The sequence below is a fragment of the Bos grunniens genome, chromosome 9 (genome assembly GCF_055505025.1).
Source record: "Bos grunniens cultivar Pamir isolate PY7600 chromosome 9, Bosgru_T2T1.0, whole genome shotgun sequence".
NCBI lineage: Eukaryota > Metazoa > Chordata > Mammalia > Artiodactyla > Bovidae > Bos > Bos grunniens.
Genome location: NC_141173.1, coordinates 12,546,354 through 12,567,142, shown reverse-complemented (window position 1 = coordinate 12,567,142; position 20,789 = coordinate 12,546,354). Strand labels below are relative to the sequence as shown.

The window sequence follows — 20,789 nt, the reverse complement described above, 5'->3', positions numbered from 1 at the left end:
GGCAACAGAGCACAGAGACTTTTCTTTTTTTTTCCAATTTATCTGATATTTTATTCATCCTTTCTCCCATTTCAACAGCCATGTTCCTTTTAAGACTTCTCAAAGCACCTGTGCTGCTGTTGCTTTTCAGTCACTAAGTCACATCTGGCTCTTTGTGACCCCGTGGAGTTCAGCATGCCTGACTTCTCTGTCCTCCACTATCTCCTGAACTATTAAAAATTCCAACATATGGAGGCTGAACAACACGCTGCTGAATAACCCACAAATTACAGAAGAAATCAAAAAAGAAATCAAAATTTGCATAGAAACGAATGAAAATGAAAACACAACAACCCAAAACCTGTGGGACACTGTAAAAGCAGTGCTAAGGGGAAAGTTCATAGCAATACAGGCATACCTCAAGAAACAAGAAAAAAGTCAAATAAATAACCTAACTCTACACCTAAAGCAACTAGAAAAGGAAGAAATGAAGAACCCCAGGGTTAGTAGAAGGAAAGAAATCTTAAAAATTAGGGCAGAAATAAATGCAAAAGAAACAAAAGAGATGATAGCAAAAATCAACAAAGCCAAAAGCTGGTTCTTTGAAAGGATAAATAAAATTGACAAACCATTAGCCAGACTCATCAAGAAACAAAGGGAGAAAAATCAAATCAATAAAATTAGAAATGAAAATGGAGAGATCACAACAGACAACACAGACATACAAAGGATCATAAGAGACTACTATCAACAATTATATGCCAATAAAATGGAGCACAGAGACTTTTCATGCCCTGGGTATCCATCCTTACCCTTTTCTCTAGTGATAGAACTTCCCTCATCCTCCCAGCTAAGGGCTGACCACATTGCCCATCCCATCTTCACTGTGAATGGCATAGGGATGTGATAGCAGGTGCTGCAGCAGCCACTTTGTGCCTCAGGATGCAAGCATATGTTGAAGCTGGCAGAGCCCAGGTCCCTGATGTGTTGCAGTTGTTATGCCAGCCCCAGAAGAGATGGTCTACCTGCACTACTCTGTGAGGGTCTTGATTAAGCCACTCTATTTTTGAGTGTCTTGTTACAGTAGCCTAATCTGTACCATGGTACATAGGATTATAAATAAAATCTAGAGTGGATTTTAAAAATATAATACTATTTTTGTGAAGAGTGCACTCAATTCTCTGACTTTAGATCTGAGAATCTGAGTTACTGAATTGATTGGCAACACTTTCCTATCTAGAAAATAGAAGGCTCCTCTTCTATTTTCAGCAGAGTTAGAAACTTTTCTTCTCTGTGTTGTCTCAAGAAAATGGGATTAGAAGGGGAGACTCTAGCAATAACTGATTCAATACATAGAGGGGTCCTTTCTAAGTTATAAGTCCTCGGTTTGTAACTGTTAAGTGACATTAGGTATGTGGCTCTTTTCCTGTTTAATGTTCTATAATCTGCACATATGAAGTTCCTCATTATTGTGTAGCAATGACCTGCTGCACTGGTCATTATGGGAAGAAAACAGTATATGGTCACAAATTACATGAGTAAATTTCTTTCCAGATTCTATAAAACAAAGTAGGTTCTCTGCTTCTTACTACATCCCTTCAAACCAACTGGATGGATTTTCATCAAAATCAGGACAGTCTGATTTGAAATATGAGCTATGTAGCACAAGTGGAGTTCTTTTTAGGGATTTCAGAGACCAGCAGGGTGATTTTAAAGAGATGGGCAGGAGTTCTTGACAGAGTCTGAGTCAGGGGTACACTGATCTGGGAGAGTCACCCATGACCAAGAGGGACCCACGTTGAAATGCAGGGTCACAGCATCAGGCACCCAAAATAGTGAGTGATGGGGACAATCACACAGTCTCCTCTTTGGGGAGCCAGTCTAGCTTGAACCGGCCCCTGAGTAGGAATTAACTGTATTCAGGCTTATGATCTTCCCAATCCACACTGGAGAGTCAAGCGGCGTGTGTGACTGTGCATCTCTGTACTGAGGGAGAGCACAGTAATCACAGAATGACCCACAAGGTAATTACTGAAAGGATGGGATACACACTGTCCAGAGAAACAGGACGGAATGAAACGGGCCTGGCCAACTTTTAAAGGCCAAGTTCATGTGAAGAGGACTCTGAGATTCCCTCCTACCTCTTTGGTTAGGCACATTAATCACGCCGGCGTTACCCATCATTCCCAAACAGATGGGATGGATATAAAGAATCTGTATGTAAAACAAAATTTGACAAAGATCACACTACAAAATGAGTTAATCCATATAGTTTAAAAGAATGTATGATACTCTAGGAATCTCTAGATCATCTCTGGATGGAAGATCATCTCTGGAGGACCATTAAATTCTCCTCTCCTGTGTTCTGGGGCCTGGCTCAGTCCCTCCTGTGGCTGTATTCTTGCAGAGAGAATGGAGACTCTCCCTCCCCAGGGACCAGGAGGGTGTCCAGAGGGTTTGCCCACCTAGAGCCTGTGGGCTGGCTTCTACACGAAGCCTCCGAGATCTTTGGAGCCTAGAATTTCCCACCCAGAGGTCCCAATCCCACATCCAGGGCCAGCCTGTATGTCTCTCTCCTAACGATGAACAGCACCACCGATGTACACACCCCAAAGTCCAAGTGGGAGCAGGCAGGGCCCCTTGAGGTGCTTTGCAGAGCCAGCAGCTGGGAACAGAAGGGGGCAGGTGGTGGGTCCCAGAAGACGGTGGGGGTGTGTCACAGTCAAGCACGGAGCTCCCAGCAGTCAGAATTCTAAGTTGAAACTTGACCTCTTTGGTGTTGGCAAACGTTTTTTGTCAAGGTAGGAAACTAAAATAAAATTTAGCATTTTCTTAGCTTGGTTTGTAACTGTTAAGTGACATCAGGTATGTGGGGTTCTGTTTTTTTGAACAGGCCCAAGTCTAGCGTTTCTCATGGATGAAACTATCTCATGCTTCATAATATAAGGAAAATCCTATTTTGATTCACTTGAAGGATTATCATTAGAAAAATATCTACTGGGTATTTTTTTTTTTTTTTTTTTGAGCTTTGATCAGACTTTGGAAAACTTATGATCAATTCTGATGATAAACACCCAGGGAAGGACAGTGTGGCCACAGCATCCTGCTCTCTTTCAAGGTTTTACTAAACTTTCCATCAATTCAGGAAACTTGGAGATCAAGAAAGAAGGTGACAGGCAGTCACTACAGTCAGTGATCATGGGTGTGTGTCTCTCTGAAGGCTCTCTCCTCTGTTCCTCTGGTTGGTGGTCTCCATAATGTTGAGATCCTGGGGCCACAAAACCTACAGATCCAGAGAGAACACTCCACATGGAAACTCATGGCACGAGAGCAGGGCAGCAGCACTTACACTTTGCAGAGTAAAACAGGACGTGCCAGCACCTACCGTAATGTCTGATTTATAATCCTCAAGTAATTGGATGTTATTCTACAGATTTTTAATAGTATGCCAAAGCATTATTTGCTAAGATCTGATTAAGCAAAGAATTCAAAGAAAACTGGGGTAGTGGGATCAATATTTTTGAAGCCATAAAGTTGGAAAATTGTCATCTTTAAGTCCAAACTTTTTAAGAGAAAGTTAACTCAGAGGTGGCAGCAGCCATCTCTTTGCTTTTTCATTTATAAAACTACAAGGTAAGAAATACAGGTGGTCAAAGAGACATCTTTACCTACTGGTAGCTTTTAAAAATAATCCAGTTTCCACTTTATTAATAAGGACATTGAGAACTTCATTAGTCCATGGGATATTTTCAGTGCAGTGGCAAAGAAGACAAATCAACTGGCAAACTTCCAGGGGATCAGTAGCCAGGAAATACTGTAGGAATCTCATACAGGTGGCAAGTTAATTACAAAACTATCCATCCTCATTACCCTATCCTACCCAAGCCTTACCTGACCCATAGACCTGCACCCAAACATCAGAAATTTTATGTGTCACTACACAGGAAGCAAAATCCACCATGAGAGAGTATGAGCTGCTTGAGGTGGCTGTAATCTTCTGCAATACTATTATCTGGAAATGTTTCAGTCTGTTATATCACAAAGTGAACAAAGTGTTAGCTGCTCAGTTGTGTCAGATTCTTTGTGATCTCATGGACAGTAGCCCGCCAGGCTCCTCTGTCCAAGGGATTCTCCAGGCAAGAATACTGGAGTGGGTTGTCATTCCCTTCTCCAGAGGATCTTCCTGACCCAGGGATAGAACCTGGGTCGTCCGCATTGCAGGCAGTTTCTTTACCATCTAAGCCACCAGGGAAGCAAGATCTTTCCAACCCAGGGATCGAACCCAGGTCTTCCTCATTACAGGCAGATTCTTTACCATCAGAGCTACCAGGGTAGGACCCTGTTCTATAATAACTGGAGGTTTATTTAGATTTCTGTTTACTTACCGTATCGTTAGCTTAAATTCTAACACCTATTTTAAAGGATGGGAATAAAAATTTTTTAAAAAGTAGTTATATCTATTTACTGAATGATCATAAAGGTAATTTATGTTTTAAGAGGTAAAATATACGAATATTACAAATAGGCATGGAAGGAGTTAAGTTAGTTGATTCAAGAGAAAAATCTTCAGATTCCAAGTGGAAAGAGAAGAGTGAATTATTCACCAGGAATAGGCAGAGGGAGGCCGAGGAAGAGAAAGCAACTGTCCTGGGCCAAAAAAAAAAAAAAGACCACAAGAGTGAGGGTGGCTGTCTGCACAGCGGATTCTGAGCAGCTGGTCCTTGTAAAGCAAACCACTCCGGCTGGCAGGGAGATCAAACTGAGCCTTGGAGAATGAGCCAAACAGGCAGCAAATGGGCAAGTTAACTAAACAGTGGTAATTGGAGGCCTGGCCACACAGGTCTTGGGAGTAATTTGGGGTCTGGCTGTGCCCAGTGATGAGAGTCCATGAGTGACAGGAATGCTGTGTGCACACAAATAGGTCCACTCGGGTCACTGGGAACCTGCTGGCTGCTCTCCACTGACTGTGGTTAGAATGTATTAAATACCATAGGACATCACTTATACGTGGACTCTGAAATACAACACAAGTGAACTTCTCTACAAAACAGAAACAGACTCAGAGACATAGTGAACAGACGTGTGGTTGCTACAGGGGGATTGGGTAGAGGAGGGGTGGATTGGTAGTTTGGGATTAGCAGATACAAACTATTACACATAGGATGGATAAACAGCAAAGTCTTACTATACAGCACAGGGAACTATATTCAATATCCTGGGATAAACCATAGCTGAAAAGAATATGAAAAATAATACATATATATATACACACACACACACACACACATATATATATATATATATATACACACACACACACACATGGAGAAGGCAATGGCACCCAACTCCAGTACTTGTGCCTGGAAAATCCCATGGATGGAGGAGCCTGGTAGGCTGCAGTCCATGGGATTGCTAAGAGTTGGACACGACTGAGCAACTTCATTTTCATTTTTCACTTTCATGCATTGGAGAAGGAAATGACAACCCACTCCAGTGTTCTTGCCTGGAGAATCCCAGGGACGGGGGAGCCTGGTGGGCTGCCGTCTATGGGGTCGCACAGAGTCAGACACGACTGAAGTGACTTAGCTGCAGCAGCATATATACACACAAGTGAGTCACTTGGCTATACAGTAGAAATTAACACAACACTGTAAATCTACTATACTTCAATACAAAACATAAGTGTTAAATAAAACATAAAGTTGCACGTCCAAAGAGCAAAAGAAATCCTTGGGAAATTTAAAAAAAAAATGGTAAATAAGAATATTAAAAATTTGAGGTCTTTCATTTTCACCCTTCTACTTTCCATCTTTAGAAAATCAGATGAATAGAATTTGAAATATATAAGGAAAGCCTAAAATGTGTACTGGTGAAGGGAAACTGACGACCAAGATTCACCAACCACAGCACAGCATTACCTGTATCTTAGGGCATCTAAGGAGTTAACTGAGCTGGGTCAAGCACAGTATTTAAAGATTCTGTTGCCAAAAAATAAATGTTAATGAGCAGGTACCCAAGCATTAACAGAATGAAAATGTGAACCAAATGAGGGATAGGAGTTATGCACATGTTATTGATACTAACTTGACATTCTTAGCAAAGTCAGTGACTCTGCCTCTCATTTTTCCCGTTTTTGTTTATTATTCTCAAGGCATTGTCCTAACTTGACTGTACAATAAAAGAACGACAGTCCTGAGAGTTTGAGTTAGAGAAGCATTAGGTGTTAATGACACAAAAATGTTTTGATTTTGGTTCAGCCGCAGGCTATAGATTGAATGTCTGTGTCTCCCATCCCCCCAGTTAATATATTGAAACCTGCATTGTGTGGGACTTGGAGCCAGGGCTTTGGGCAGGTGATTAGGTCATGAGGGTGAAGCCCTCGTGAATGAGGTTAGTGCCCTTATAACTGCTACTGCTACTGCTAAGTCACTTCAGTCGTGTCCGACTCTGTACAACCCCATAAACGGCAGCCCACCAGGCTCCCTCGTCCCTGGGATTCTCCAGGCAAGAACACTGGAGTGGGTTGCCATTTCCTTCTCCAGTGCATGAAAGTGAAAAGTGAAAGTGAAGTCGCTTAGTCTTGTCTGACCCTTAGCGACCCCTCCGTCCATGGGATTTTCCAGGCAAGAGTACTGGAGTGGGGTGCCATTGCCTTCTCCGGCCCTTATAACAGAGACCCCAAAATGTGTGCCTGCTCCTTCTACCATGTGGGGTTACAGAAAAAGATGGCCATCTATGAACCAGGAAGCAGACAATGCTGGTGCCCTGACCCTGGCTTCCAGCCTCCAGAAGCAAGTTTCTGTCATTTACAATCCACCCAGTTTCTGGCATTTTTGTCACAGCAGCCCAGATTGACTGAGACATTACACCCTGTCAGGTGGAGACAGATAAACACGACCAAGATTGCAGAGCTAGTAACTCTTTTCCTGGAGGGAAAACAACTGGATACAGTTGAAAACAAACCTGACATTTTCCTCACTAGACCAGAAGTGAATTCAGAATATTAAATACTTTTCCTAATATACCTTGAGGCTTCTGTGATATGAAAGCAGTAAGATAATTTCATACTGGCAATAATTATTTTCCATTCAAACGAGGATTAAAAGAATACAAAAATTAAACACGGAGCTGACATCCCAAAATGAATACAATTAGGTGGATTCAACTGGTGCATTTTAGAACAGAATAGATCTGAAATTTAGCCCCAGAACTTTAAAAATGAGTGATCTCATCCAAATTCTTTATTTAAAGGGTCAGGATGTAAATCCTTAGCTAGTGGCCACATGGCTTCTAAAGCCACAGTGAAGATCAGAGCCTCAAACTTTCTGCTCCAAACTCTTTCTGTCTGGTTCTACTGTAGATGAAATTTCGATTCCCATTTTGTAAATAAAAGAAAAAAGACGAAGAATCTGATCATGCAAGCGGTGAGGCTCTGAGTGGATTGTTTGTTTCAGGAAGAACAGACACACTGTCACACTCCATTTATTCACACTTGAACAGACCAAGTCCAACCTCCAGGGATTCGAGCATCCCTGCTACAATAAATGGTTACCTAACAGGTGGTGCCACCTGGAGGCAGCCATGTATGGTGTTTAACGAACAAGGACCCGCATCACTGTGCATTAGATATGGTCTAGAGACAGGGCTCTTAGTTCTGCAGTTCTCCTTAAGCCAGGAAGATTTTGTCTGCAAATTTAAATCTGAAATTCTACAGTAAAAGGCTCTTGATAATGCTTCTTGAAATCACCCCTAAAATAGAACAAAAGGAGAGAAATACTGTATGTCCCTGGTACCTAAATTTTTGAAAAGTTGATTTCAGCTGAATTTCTCTGCAAACAAGTTCACATTTTTTGAAAGATGCTAAGCAGTCAAGCAGTTAAGCAGTCAAGTTCTAAATCAATCTGAGGAAAGAAAAACATTTGTATAGATTTTACAGATCAAGAAAAAAATCTACTTTTTGCTTCCCTGGTGGCTAAGATGGTAAAGAAACTGCCTGCAGTGCGGACGACCTGGGTTCTATCCCTGGGTCAGGAAGATCCCCTGGAGAAGGGAATGGCAACCCACTCCAGTACTCTTGCCTGGAGAATTCCATGGACAGAGGAGCCTGGCGGGCTACAGTCCATGGGGTCACAAAGAGTCAGACATGATTCAGCAACTAACACACACTTTTTGCTAAGTTAAAGACAATAAAAACAAAATAAAACATAGAACCCTGGAAGGCAGGGGTGAAAATAATTGTATTAGGAATACATTAAACAATTCTGATGAGAAAAGTTAAACACCTTGGAAGTACAGACCAGTACTTTCAATTTTAGAATGAGACACTTTTCTTTAACCTTTATATTTTCCTCTCAAAGGCACTGCAAGACAATGCTGATACGGAAAATCACTTTTCTTGTTTTCTTGCAACCCAATGCATCATAATCATGTTCACATAGAATTCCACTATCTGTAAAATACTTTCAATTAGTTGGGAAGGAACCATATTTTGACTTATCAATAATAGCATTTGTAACCAAACACTAGGAGAGCATATGACTGGGAAAAACAGGTAAAATGTCAATTAAACAAAATATGTAAGAACGGACTTGTAATAGACCCTCAGATCACACACACATTCACACTCAGATCAACACATACACACACATACACAGGACTAGCAGATTTCATTGTTATAAGCCCTTTACATGCTTTATATTAAATTAACAAATACAACGATAATAATATCGTATATAATAAAAATCAACGAGCTTTTCACATCAGAAAAAATATCCTCGTTAAAGAAAGAACATTTTCCTTCGCGTTTGTTTGTCTTTACTTTTCCAGAAGACAGATCTCTCCCAGGCTTCCTCCCTTCCAACTCCATCCTCCACCTAGTCCATATTAGGACCATGTTAAACACCTCCCCCACCTCCTGCAATGCTCCTGCCATTCACTTCCCCTCCTCTTCTTCTCTACCTTATTCTCCTAAACTTACTCTTCAACCCCCAGAAACTTTTCCTTCCAGGGTGGTGGATTCAAAATTGCAGGGAGCTGACCATCAAAATTGCAGGGAGCTGACCACCAGCTGGTGGGGGAGAAAATCATACAAGCAGCTCTACCTCAGCTGGATGGTGGTGTGGCTGTTTCATCACTCAGTCATGCCAGACTCTTTGTGACCTCATGGACTGTAGCCCTCCAGGGCCCTCTGTCCATGGAATTTTCCAGGAAAAATATATGGGAATGGGTTGCCATTTCCTTCTCCAGGGGAAATCTTCCTGACCCAGGGATTGAACCCACGTCTCCTGCATTGGCAAGCAGATTTTCTTTTTTTTTTTTTTAAACCACTGAGCCACCAGGGAAGTCCCATTCAGCAGGATAACAAGTGCAAATAGGCCCCAGAGATAGGACAAAGGACAGAGTTAACATCCCTGCCACAGTGAGTTAATGAACTTCTCTCAGAGGAAGAGACATCTGAGCTGTACATTGAAGGTTAAAGAAAATGCTCAACAGATGAGCAAGAGACAAGGCATTCAAGACTGTGGGCTGAAGCTTCCCCAAAATCTCTCCACTAAGTACGCAGACAGCTGTACCTCTAACTCTTCATTGTCTGGAATATGTATCTGATTCTTTATGTCTGTAACATCTGCAGTCTGGAATGTTTTACCTTACTCAATTGTATGTTTAAAGTTCACAATAAAAACAAAACAAAACAAAACACTGGCTTTCTCTCAGTGCAGATTCTGCCAAGGGTCCACCTGGCAGCAAGATCCCTCAATATAGTATAGGAGGAAACCAGGGGACCACAGTGTCCCCCTGCCCCACTGGAAGTCTTGTGAAACGAGTGAGAAAGTATAGCAGAGATGGACAGCCAAAGTCATATGATGCTACAGTACTCCCCTTAGCACTTAATCTAAACTCAATCTAAATTTAATCTTTTCTTTGCATCTTTTAGTCAACTCTTCTTTCTTCTGCCCCTTAATTCTCCCAAGAATTCATCTTTGATGTAGAAGCTTATAGCCTTGTACGAGGACCTCCCAAACTCCTGACTGACATGAACATATCACCTCTAGTGGGTAACTCCTATCACGGTAGCTCTAATATCAGTGCTCTGCTGTGCTGTGCTGGTCGCTTCAGTTGTGTTCGACTCTGTGCGACCCTATGTACTGTAGCCCACCAGGCTCCTCCTGCCATGGGATTCTCTAGGCAAGAACACTGCAGTGGGTTGTCATGCCCTCTTCCAGGGGATCTTTCTGACCCAGGGATTGAACTCAGGTCTCCTGCATTGCAGGTGGGTTCCTTATCATCTGAGCCACCAGGGAAGCCCTCCAGTCTCAGCACCGTTTCTGAATTTCAATTCTGAATTTCTGATGTATTTCTTCCATTGTCACCTAAGAAACCTAACCAGCCCCTTGGAGTTCATAACAAGTTGGAGGATTCTGATGGTTTTATTCTATGTCTCCTTGGCTGGGCCACAGTCCTGGTCATTCAATCAAACACATGTCTAGGTATACCTTGTAGGTGTGATTAGAGGACATACTCGGTTGACTTTAATAAGGGGGACTATTTCAGACAATCTGGATGATTTAAAAGCTTCAAGGGCAGAACTAAGGACCCTCTGATTGGGGGTACTCCCCCGTGTGGGCCGCAGCTCCAGCCATTCCTGAGGGCCCAGGCTGTCCAAGCTCAGGGCTGCCCTGTGGATTTCGGACCTGCCCCATAACCACAGAAGCCTGGTAATAAATCTCTTAATGTCTGTCTCCTACAGATTCTGCTCCTCCGGCTGAACCTGACCAGAAGAGCGTCACAGATCCCAAGAGGTCTTCTCTCCTAACATCCCATTTCTATTAAAGGGTCTGTCACTATTCCATGATTGAACGTGGTTATCTTTGTGTCTCTCCCGGCCTCATCTTCTCCATCCGTTCCTTCCTTCTGGCTTCCATTACTCTCCTTATGTTGAGATGCTTGTCATTTCAGCTGGGGTCTATACAACCACAGCAGATTAACTTTCATAAAGATTGGTCGTTGGTCTCTGGCTCCAACTCTGCCTCATCTGCCTCTCTCTGTTCCCCCATAGCAACCTTCTGCGCCAACCAGGCTGCCTCCAGCCTGTTCCTGATGTATGAGCTGATGTTTTCTGCCTCCAAGCTGTACTTTATCCTACTTACTTGAGATGACCCCTGCCATTCCTTTAAGACCACCTCAAGCATGTGTACTTGCAACCGAGTCAGACCAGCCTAAGCTACAGTGACCCTGCTCTTTCTACTCCTGTACTGGTGGCTTCCCTAAAAATTACTTGGTAATTGACTATAAACTGCTCTATGAAAACGCTTAGATGAAAGTGATAGACTTTAATAAAATCCTTTACTTACATGTAATTTTTCCTCTGGATATGCTTTCATGCCTCTCCCCTTAGCACCCTCCTGGTCAGAGTGCTTTGTGAGACACCAGTTTCTCCCAAAAATACTTACTGAGTGAGCCACTGACTGAATCTTGTAACTAAATCCGAGAGCATTAACTGTGCATACACCTTCACAGATTAGCCCAAAGCGGTTCCTAATCATTGGCCAATCCGATTAAAAAAATAAAATCCAGAACACACTGCTTCTGCACTCTTAGTTTTACACCAAGTTTAAAGTGTGAAGGGGAAAAAAAAAATACACTTTTTGAAAAGAATCTAAAAAAAAAAAAAAAAAGTGGATATATATATATGTAGCTGATTCACTTCGCTATTCAGCAGAAACAAATACAACGTTGTTAATCAACTATACTCAAATAATTTTTTTTAAATATACTTTTTACTTCAGTAGAAAAATAATTTCTTACTGCCCATTAATAATAAGCACATATAAGAAGCAAGAGGCCATTTCACTCAGTTGGTTAAACATGAAGATGTTGTGAAACCAACAGATGTTAAGATTCCTTTTGAGACAAATGACTTAAACTAAATTGGGGATTAGGGAAGGGGAAGATAAAAATCATGACATATTACAACCATCCTAAGCATGTTTATGGCTTCTTTCTGTGGATGAGCCCTGCTTCTGAAGTTGGGTGAAGTGTTAACTGGAACTAAATCAGGAATTAGTTCTATACAAGTGTTAACCAGAATATAAAATAAACATACAAACAAAACACAAGTCTTATGCTGAAGACTTTGCTACTGTATAAAAGCCTCTACATGCCGCTCAGATTTTGATGTAGAGGTTATTTAAAAAAAAATAAATGTAGAAAAAAGCAAGAAACAAAGTGTTGATTTTACCACACATATTACATGGTTAGTCTTTGAAGAGCAGCACTGCTTGTGAATATATGCAACTACGACCACCCTTTTCTAGAAGATTCTCAGAATGGCTTTGACACAAGGTTTAGCAATGACAAACAACACTTCTAATTTCAGCCACATCTTCTGTGGCAACAGCATACGAGTGAACAAGAAAATGAGTTAGGGGGAAACAATGACCAGATAACACTTCTCCACATGAACTATCTGAAAGCATAAAATAAGTCTATTTCAAAATATTATTTAGACCCTTAAAATGTGTGTTTTCTTTTAATCTAAAGATAGTTAAAACATACTTATCATTTGAGAATTTTGATTAGTTTCTCTGAAATACGGCTGAGAAAGATCTTCAAAAATAGGTAGTCAGGAAACCAAAAAAAAAAAAAAAAAAAAACCCAAACTATAAACTATATTAAATAAAGCAGTTGAAATGAGTCATCATTAAGTTATTTACACAAAAAAGTTACATTTCTCTGGCCTTTGCCTGACTATAATACATGAAAGGCAAAATTTTTGGAAACTAACATGATTTACAATTTTAAAAAGTAATGAAAATAAACTTTTAAATTTCTAAAATCTATGTCCATATAAAAGTATTCATATTTATTTGTATATAAAAGGGTTATGTGATACGCAAAACAGTTGATACAATTTTAAATACAAATCAAATTGCTTTAAAGAAAAATATAATTTTGTGATAACATTACAAGGTATGTTTGAGTTGAAGCACTGCTCAATTTCAAACCCAGTTTTAAAATCTTGTAAGCCTAGGTCTAAAGTTATCATATTTAGACATTACAATTTTATAAATACACCTACAGCAGCAACATCCTTCTGTAAGTACTTCATCCACTACATTACTTTTACTTTTTTTTTCTTTTTCATTCCATTATTAGTACTCTAATAATAAAGTATAATATACCTTTGCAAAAACTGTTTACACATTTTTTGAATGCTTCAGACAAACAGGAATTTGGCTTTTGGTTTTAGTTTCATAAGATGTTATATATCAACTAACAAACTCCTGTAAGGACTCAGTAAATCCGTATACAGAACACAGACTTACCGTGTTTATCTTGAGAAAATGAAGAATCAGCATTAGGTTGTCTTCAGAGGAAAACTGAAGCCAAAGAAGCTTTGACCTGGCTTAAATAACTTGTGCTGCCTCGGGGAGAAATATCAGAGCTCTGACAAACCTTTCCTTTCTCTCTCTCTCCCCCCACAACCCTCTCTCCCCCGCCCCTCTTCCTCACACTTACAACAGGATGATTAAACTGCTTCTGCCAGGAGTGTTTCTTCCAGAGCCTATTATATTATACGACCATGAAGTGAAAAATCACTCAGTAAATTTGCTATGCATCATCTCATAATTTGAAAACTGCTAAATAGCACAATTTGAAAGCTGCTACATAGTCACAAATTTTTAAACAAACTATATAATGAAGATGTATTTAAATCAAATGAACTGAAAGTCTGTTTGTTAATCTATGAAATACCATGTAGCTTCTCTAGTATTTAATAAAAATTCAAGAAGTAAAGCTCCGGGCTTAACACATGATTTCCCGGGTAAATCTGTTTAAAGGGCTTTTAGAGGGGCAAGAGGAAGGTCCCGTGCGGATGTCTTGCCCTAGTGCCTGTAATGCACACGTAATATGCCCAGGCATCAGCAGCATCACCTTCCAGACGCACTTAGGGCTTCTCCCGCACCCCACCCTGCCAGGAGGCAGCTCTAGGGCAAGGGAGATGGGAAGGCACAGAAGAGGTAAACAGCCCAACTCTTGCTGAACATTTTTCACACACCAAGCTCACTGCTTCCCACACATTTCTGTTCCCCCTACTCAAATTTGCTGGCATTGCTGGGCTTGCTGTGTTTTACAAGAATGAGGACACAGGCCCCAGACTTCAGTAGCAGTTAGTATTTACACGCAAAACTATCATCAGCAGCAACATCAAACCCTTTAATGCCACTTCCAAGTAAGTCTGCTTCCTTTCAATCGAAGCCCTTTCCATGAAGATGGGAAAAACGGCAGTGACAGAACCATCTTACTAGGATCATGTTTGTTTTTTGTTTTTTTTTTTGGATAAGAAACAAGCATTATTTGAAAGATAGGAACTTCTTTTTTTGTTTTTTGTTTTAAGCAGATCCTTTTCGGAGTTGGGGGTAAACTGTTACAAAGAACCAAGCAAAAATATCTTTAAAATGCTGTTATTACAGTTACCCCAGTGATACAATATTTTAACACTATTCTATTTTGGGTTATGAAATTGAGTATGTGTAGCTGCTTGTTTTGACCATGACCGTGTTTCTTCCTATCATCTCTTCTCACCTTAAAAATGAACATGAATAGGTGAGATGTAGCAGGGTGATCCTCCTCACTAGTAACACAGGACAACCCTGGTTTGTGACCACTGTTGTAACATGTGATTAATAATGTTTCCTTTTCACTCACTAAGACATTCCAGTCTGGATGATAAATTATGTAGTCCACATACATATACCAATATAAAAAGGAGAGCAGTAACAAGTTAAACAACTAAACTACACTTGCCTCAAAACATTTTTATGTGATATTGTGAAATTTCATTTAGACAGTTATTCAAATCACAAGGCATGAAAACACCAAAGAACAGAAGCCCGTGGAACTCGAGTCTAGCCTGGAGGCTCTGTGGGGCACAGGGCGTGCGTTCCAGCGCTCCTGGAACTTGGGCTGCTTATCTGGGTCTTTTGCATGGGGAAACGTATGTTTGTGCTGATGGAGGCACCTCTGTTGGCACAACTGAAGCACTTAAACTTGAGGCCAGAATAACTGAAAAGGGACAAGGTTATAACAGAACTTTCTAACATAAAACAGCACATATGTGGGCAGTCTTTCAAGACCAGCAGGGAACCCCTCAAACTGCTACTTTGCTTCCTTTGGATGTTCTTCAGAGTGACCCTGGACATCCTGCCATGAGAACTGGGTCCCTCCAATCAACAGCAGCTGCCCTCAAAGGATGAAGCCCTTCCACTTTGGACAACGTAATGCTGTCTGTTAAGAGCATGTCTTTAATAAGATGTGTTCCGTGTGCGGCCAAAATGAGGAGCATAGAGAAAAATCAACCAAAGGGATCTGGAGATGGGTGGGCACAGACCTTACTGACCACTGTGTGCATCAGAGCAGCACCCGGAGGGGACTGAGGGGGGTCCTCCTGTGTAACAGAATGTTCTGGACAATGATGGAAGGCCAAGAGAGCAGTCCAGCCTTAGCCCCAGTGGGAACTGGATGGCACAGAGAGAGGAGGCGGGAGAGGGGCCTCCCCGAGCAAGTCCTGCATGTCTGGGCAAACCAGGACCAGCAGACGTGATCTCACCGGGCCTGTGGCTGGCACAGCCGCCCACCTCTGCCCGTGAGGGGGCTGCGGGAACCCACGGGCTGGGTGCCCATTCTGCAACTCGAGGGGGAGACGCTGGGCAGAGGCCAAAGGAGCAGACGCTGCGGGGGCCCTGCCCAGTCCCCTGGGCAGTTCCTGTTCCCGGATGCAAGACTGCTTCTCCCGGCAGAACCCGTGACTCTATGGGGCCCTGGCTGCTGTCGGCTGGGCCCACACAGTAAAGAGGCTTCAAGTTCCAGGAAGCTGAGGACCCTGGAAGCAGTGCCCAGTCGATGAGCAGTGGGACTTGCTGGATCAACGCCAGCTTCCTCACCCTCAGGGCGACACCTCTACACTGTCTCCCATAGTACCCCAATGGGCTGGAGCCCCTTGCCGAGGGCACCCATCCACTAAATAACGCACTTTATACTGACTGCCTTTTCCTGCCTCATTGCCCTAGAATCACCTCTAAGTAAACTCTCTGCACTCAGACTTTTGACTCGGGGTCTGCTTTCAGGTGAGTCCAACCCACACAGCTGCCAAAGAGAAGCTTACTTTATTTTTTAGAGCTGGAGAGATACCTGGTTTTAGCAGATGTTTGGGAAACGAAAAACTTTTTCTTAGTCAATTCATTAGTATTTTACAAAGATTAGAATAACATAAGTTTTACTTGACATAAACTATAATGACAAGCTTTCCACAGACGCATGTGAGAAACACACATACAGCAGTTTCCTTCAGCTCTTCGTCCTTTATCGTGTGGACATTCATGCACGGCTGTCTACCTCAACTACTTCTAAAGGTATGAGCAAACCTCCATCGGGGCTCCCCCGGTGGCTCAGTAGTAAAGAATATGCCTGCAGTGCCAGAAGCACGGGTACAACCCTCGGGTTGGAAAGACCCCCTGGAGGAGGGCATGGCAACCCACTCCAGTATCCTTGCCTGGAGAATCCCATGAATAGAGGAGCCTGGCGGTTACAGTCCATCAGGTTGCAAAGAGTCAGACACGACTGATGCAACTCAGCACACATGCACACAAACCTCCATCAACAGGGAAATATATATCAATGGTCTGTTTCCTTGTCATAATGTAGCAAAAAGAAGTAGAAACTACATCAGAAGGGAAACTAGAGTAAGAAAACGTTAAAAGATGTGCATAAACCACACAGAGATCACAACGGATGACTCTGGCAATCTCAGGGCAGAAAAAGGGGGGCTCCAGAGGTGTATTAATGGGAGTAAGAATGGGGCTTGACCTGTGGGCCAAGGAAGTGAGACTCCTGGAGGGGAGAAGTCAATACCTGCACTAAAGACCAGGTGTGCTCCTTGGAAGCCGGTGGAGGGGCACCAGGGGTCCCCACCACCAGGGAGTCTCACGGGACTGGGGGGCTGTATGAGGAGCCTCCCCCACACCAACAGCAAGTCCTAAATCAGGTAATCTTTACCATCAGCTACAGAAGGCCTGGTGCCACCTGAGAAGGAACTTTCTAACTCCCCCAATCTCCCCTTAACCAGCTTGTTGATGCCCCAAAGGCCTCCTTTTAAGGAAACTACATTCATTACACAATTAGAAATAAAACACAAACACCTGGCCAAAGAAACTAAATACATCTCTCAGCATAAAAGCAAGTGATCATATGCCTTCTAAATTTTTTGTGTATCTTAAATAGTGCTTAATGAATAACTTTTTAAAAAAGGGAATCATTGCCAATGAAAAGACATATATATCTGAATCCTTTTGAAAAGGAGACGATAGTTAACAAGTCTTTATTTAAAATCTAAGTACTTCTCTTTATCCTAACATTTTCTTACATTTACTCTTGCCTTTCCCCACTTGCCGGTCGCTTGTTCCAAAGGAACAGGAAAAGCTTTTGACCTGCTGATCAGATCATTCTGCATCTCTGTTTAGAACCCTTCCTTGGCATCCTGCTGCGTTTAAGATGAAACCAAGCCTTTAGGCATGGTCCTGAGGCCCCTTCTGACCTGCCCCCCACCTGCTCTCAGGGAGGCTCTCACACCATCTTCTCCCTTCCTCCCTAGACTACAGGGTCTTGCCCTTGCACCTTCTTAAAATCTGTATCAGCTTTCCCAGCACCAGTCTTTACCCATACTGTTTCTTTTGCTGAAATCTCCTCTCCCTGCACCCATCTGCCTTGACTGCCTCATCTCGTCCTGCAGGTCTTGGAGGAAACCTCATGGCCACCATCCCAGGGGGCCCCTTTCAGAGCTTTCCCAGGCCCTGCAAACCTTCAGAACACCCAATGTGCTGAGAAGACCTCTGTGTCTGCCTGTTACACTTTAAGGTCCTGAGAAGACCTCCTGTGTCTGCCTGCTACACTGGAAGGTCCTGAGAAGACCTCCTGTGTCTGCCTGATACACTGGAAGGTCCAGGGAAGACCTCCTGTGTCTGCCTGCTACACTGGAAGGTCCTAAGACCTCCTGTGTCTGCCTGATACACTGGAAGGTCCTAAGACCTCCTGTGTCTGCCTGATACACTGGAAGGTCCTGAGAAGACCTCCTGTGTCTGCCTGCTACACTGGAAGGTCCTGAGAAGACCTCCTGTGTCTGCCTGATACACTGGACGGTCCGGAGAAGACCTCCTGTGTCTGCCTGCTACACTGGAAGGTCCAGGGAAGACCTCCTGTGTCTGCCTGCTACACTGGAAGGTCCTAAGACCTCCTGTGTCTGCCTGATACACTGGAAGGTCCGGAGAAGACCTCCTGTGTCTGCCTGCTACACTGGAAGGTCCGGAGAAGACCTCCTGTGTCTGCCTGCTACACTGGAAGGTCCTGAGAAGACCTCCTGTGTCTGCCTGTTACACTGGAAGGTCCTGAGAAGACCTCCTGTGTCTGCCTGCTACACTGGAAGGTCCTGAGAAGACCTCCTGTGTCTGCCTGCTACACTGGAAGGTCCTGAGAAGACCTCCTGTGTCTGCCTGCTACACTGGAAGGTCCGGAGAAGACCTCCTGTGTCTGCCTGATACACTGGAAGGTCCGGAGAAGACCTCCTGTGTCTGCCTGATACACTGGAAGGTCCTGAGAAGACCTCCAGTGACTGCCTGATACACTTTAAGGTCCCGAGAAGACCTCTTGTGTCTGCCTGTTACACTTTAAGGTCCTGAGAAGACCTCCTGTGTCTGCCTGATACACTGGAAGGTCCTGAGAAGACCTCCTGTGTCTGCCTGTTACATTGGAAGGTCCTTACAAGGGCAAGGGAGATGCAGGTCTGAGTAAGAGTGGCACAATGACTTTGAAGGTGGAAGAGGGCTGAAGGTGAAGGAGTGACAGAAGCCCCAAGAGACTGGGAGGCAAAAAGTGGATTCTCCCCTATAGCCCCAAGAAGAAACACAGCCCAACCCACATCTTGACCTGCTTTGGACTTTTGACCTCCAGAACTGCAAGATAATACACTTTGTTGTGTTTTAAGCAACTATATTTATTACAGCAGCAAAAACAAATTCATACACTACTCCTACAAGATTACTCAGAAAGTTATTACTCTGCAAAAGAGACTTCCCTAAACTTTTCTTTCATTTAAAAGATGATCTCATGATCCAAATCCTAAGAATAATTATAGAAGGTTTCCAAATAATTTTGAAAAAAAATTACCATTTGTAAGGAGGATTTCTCAGGCCAAGAAACGTAATTTACTATAGATACTGTAAGTTCACACCTACAGACAACAGAGTCATTGGTAATTAGAACCCATTCAGTCAAATGTTTGTTAAGCCCGCCAAGAACAATACACATAAAAACTGCCTTTTCTCCTATCTTTAGATGTATACATGCACACACATTTTCCCCTTAAGACTCTACACAGACCTACGCTGAAATGCTAACACCACCACTAGATAATATTTGGCAAGTTGTTAATCTTAAGTTTCCTTTTGTGTAAAGGGGAAATAGCTTAGTTTTCTGGGATAAATAGAAATGATGTAAAGCACCAAGGGCAGGGTCTGATACCTAAAGACAAACAGCTGTTATATTAATAATAACTTGGTATTTATGCATTTTTACTTGAAATAATATTGCACTGCAGACCGTTTGCATTTTCTCACAAATAAGGGTTCTAATAACATTTCCATATATGCCTGAAATGGAGAAGGAAATGGCAGCCCACTCCAAGATTTTTTCCTGAAAAATTCCATGGACAGAGGAGCCTGGTGGGCTATAGTTCATGGGGGTGCAAAGAGTCAGACATGGCTAAGCACACACACATATTCCTGAAAAATGGTTGCTAATAGGAAAGCCATTTTATAAGGAACCTAGAGACACAGTGTTCTGATTAGAAGCCAGGCGATAAAATACAACACAAATTAACTTTAATACAACACTTAACCTTACACAAAAGGGCTGTATCATTGGAATTTGAAGAGTCAACCCAACGCTGACAGGGAAATAGTCCTCCTTTAGCCTCGTCACTCCCGTTAAAGCAAGCATACATACCTGATAAACTTCACACAACTTCTGCTAAAAATCCATGAAAACAACTGCATGTTAAAAGTAAGTTTGCATAAGTAAGTAACTGCCTATCACATGTAAGTTTGAATGTAGAGAATGTAAGATTCTTCCAGAAAATTGGGTAAAACAAATTTTTTACGTTGGGTCATTGTCAAGATTTTTAACAGTAATTTTTCACACATGTACTTGTGGAGAAAGGTGACTTTATAAACATAATAACATATATTTGAAACCCAACCTTTGTAATTAATGTCTTCTGAGCATTATTTATTTCACATGACCCTTGAAGGAAAAGTCTTGTCATTTAGACAGGTAAACTTTGTTATTTTACATATGAATTAGAAGAAATGCAAGTCCAAGTATAATAATTAATTAAATTCCCTGTCCTAGAAAGGTTTTGGTGACTCTATGACTCCATGAATGCTAAATGTTAATTTAATAAACTGTCATTTATGCTGGATTACGTTACTACTTGAAACAGTATTAAGCAGGGCCACTGAAGATGTGTCTGACTGACCAGGTATTATTTGAAAAGGTCATTATTCAGAAAAATAAGGCGAATGGCTTTCTAATGATATGACTTAAGGAACCAGACAGACTTAGCTGGTGCCTTACCTGTCACTTAGCTGGTGCCTTATATGTCACTTACATGCCTTAAGTGACATATTGGCCTGAGCATGTCTCATCAGAGCTGATGGTAGTGCTGGGGCTGGGCTCTGCACACTGCGGGCGATCAGCGT

General features: G+C 42.3%; 1 protein-coding gene across 48 annotated transcripts in view; it reads right to left on the bottom strand.

Annotated features, from left to right (window-relative positions):
• Window positions 1-20,789, bottom strand: part of RIMS1 (regulating synaptic membrane exocytosis 1) — a 607,640-nt gene that overhangs the window by 28,334 nt on the left and 558,517 nt on the right. Inside the window, exon 1 of one of the 48 annotated variants that reach the window (XM_086316265.1) lies at window positions 13,305-13,427. The exons of 46 other annotated variants lie outside the window; for them this stretch is intronic. The gene's annotated coding sequence lies outside the window, so the exon portion shown is untranslated. Of the gene's footprint in view, window positions 1-11,330; window positions 11,393-13,304; window positions 13,428-20,789 lie in introns of those variants that run through there. One more of the 48 variants, XM_086316266.1, reaches the window with a different exon arrangement.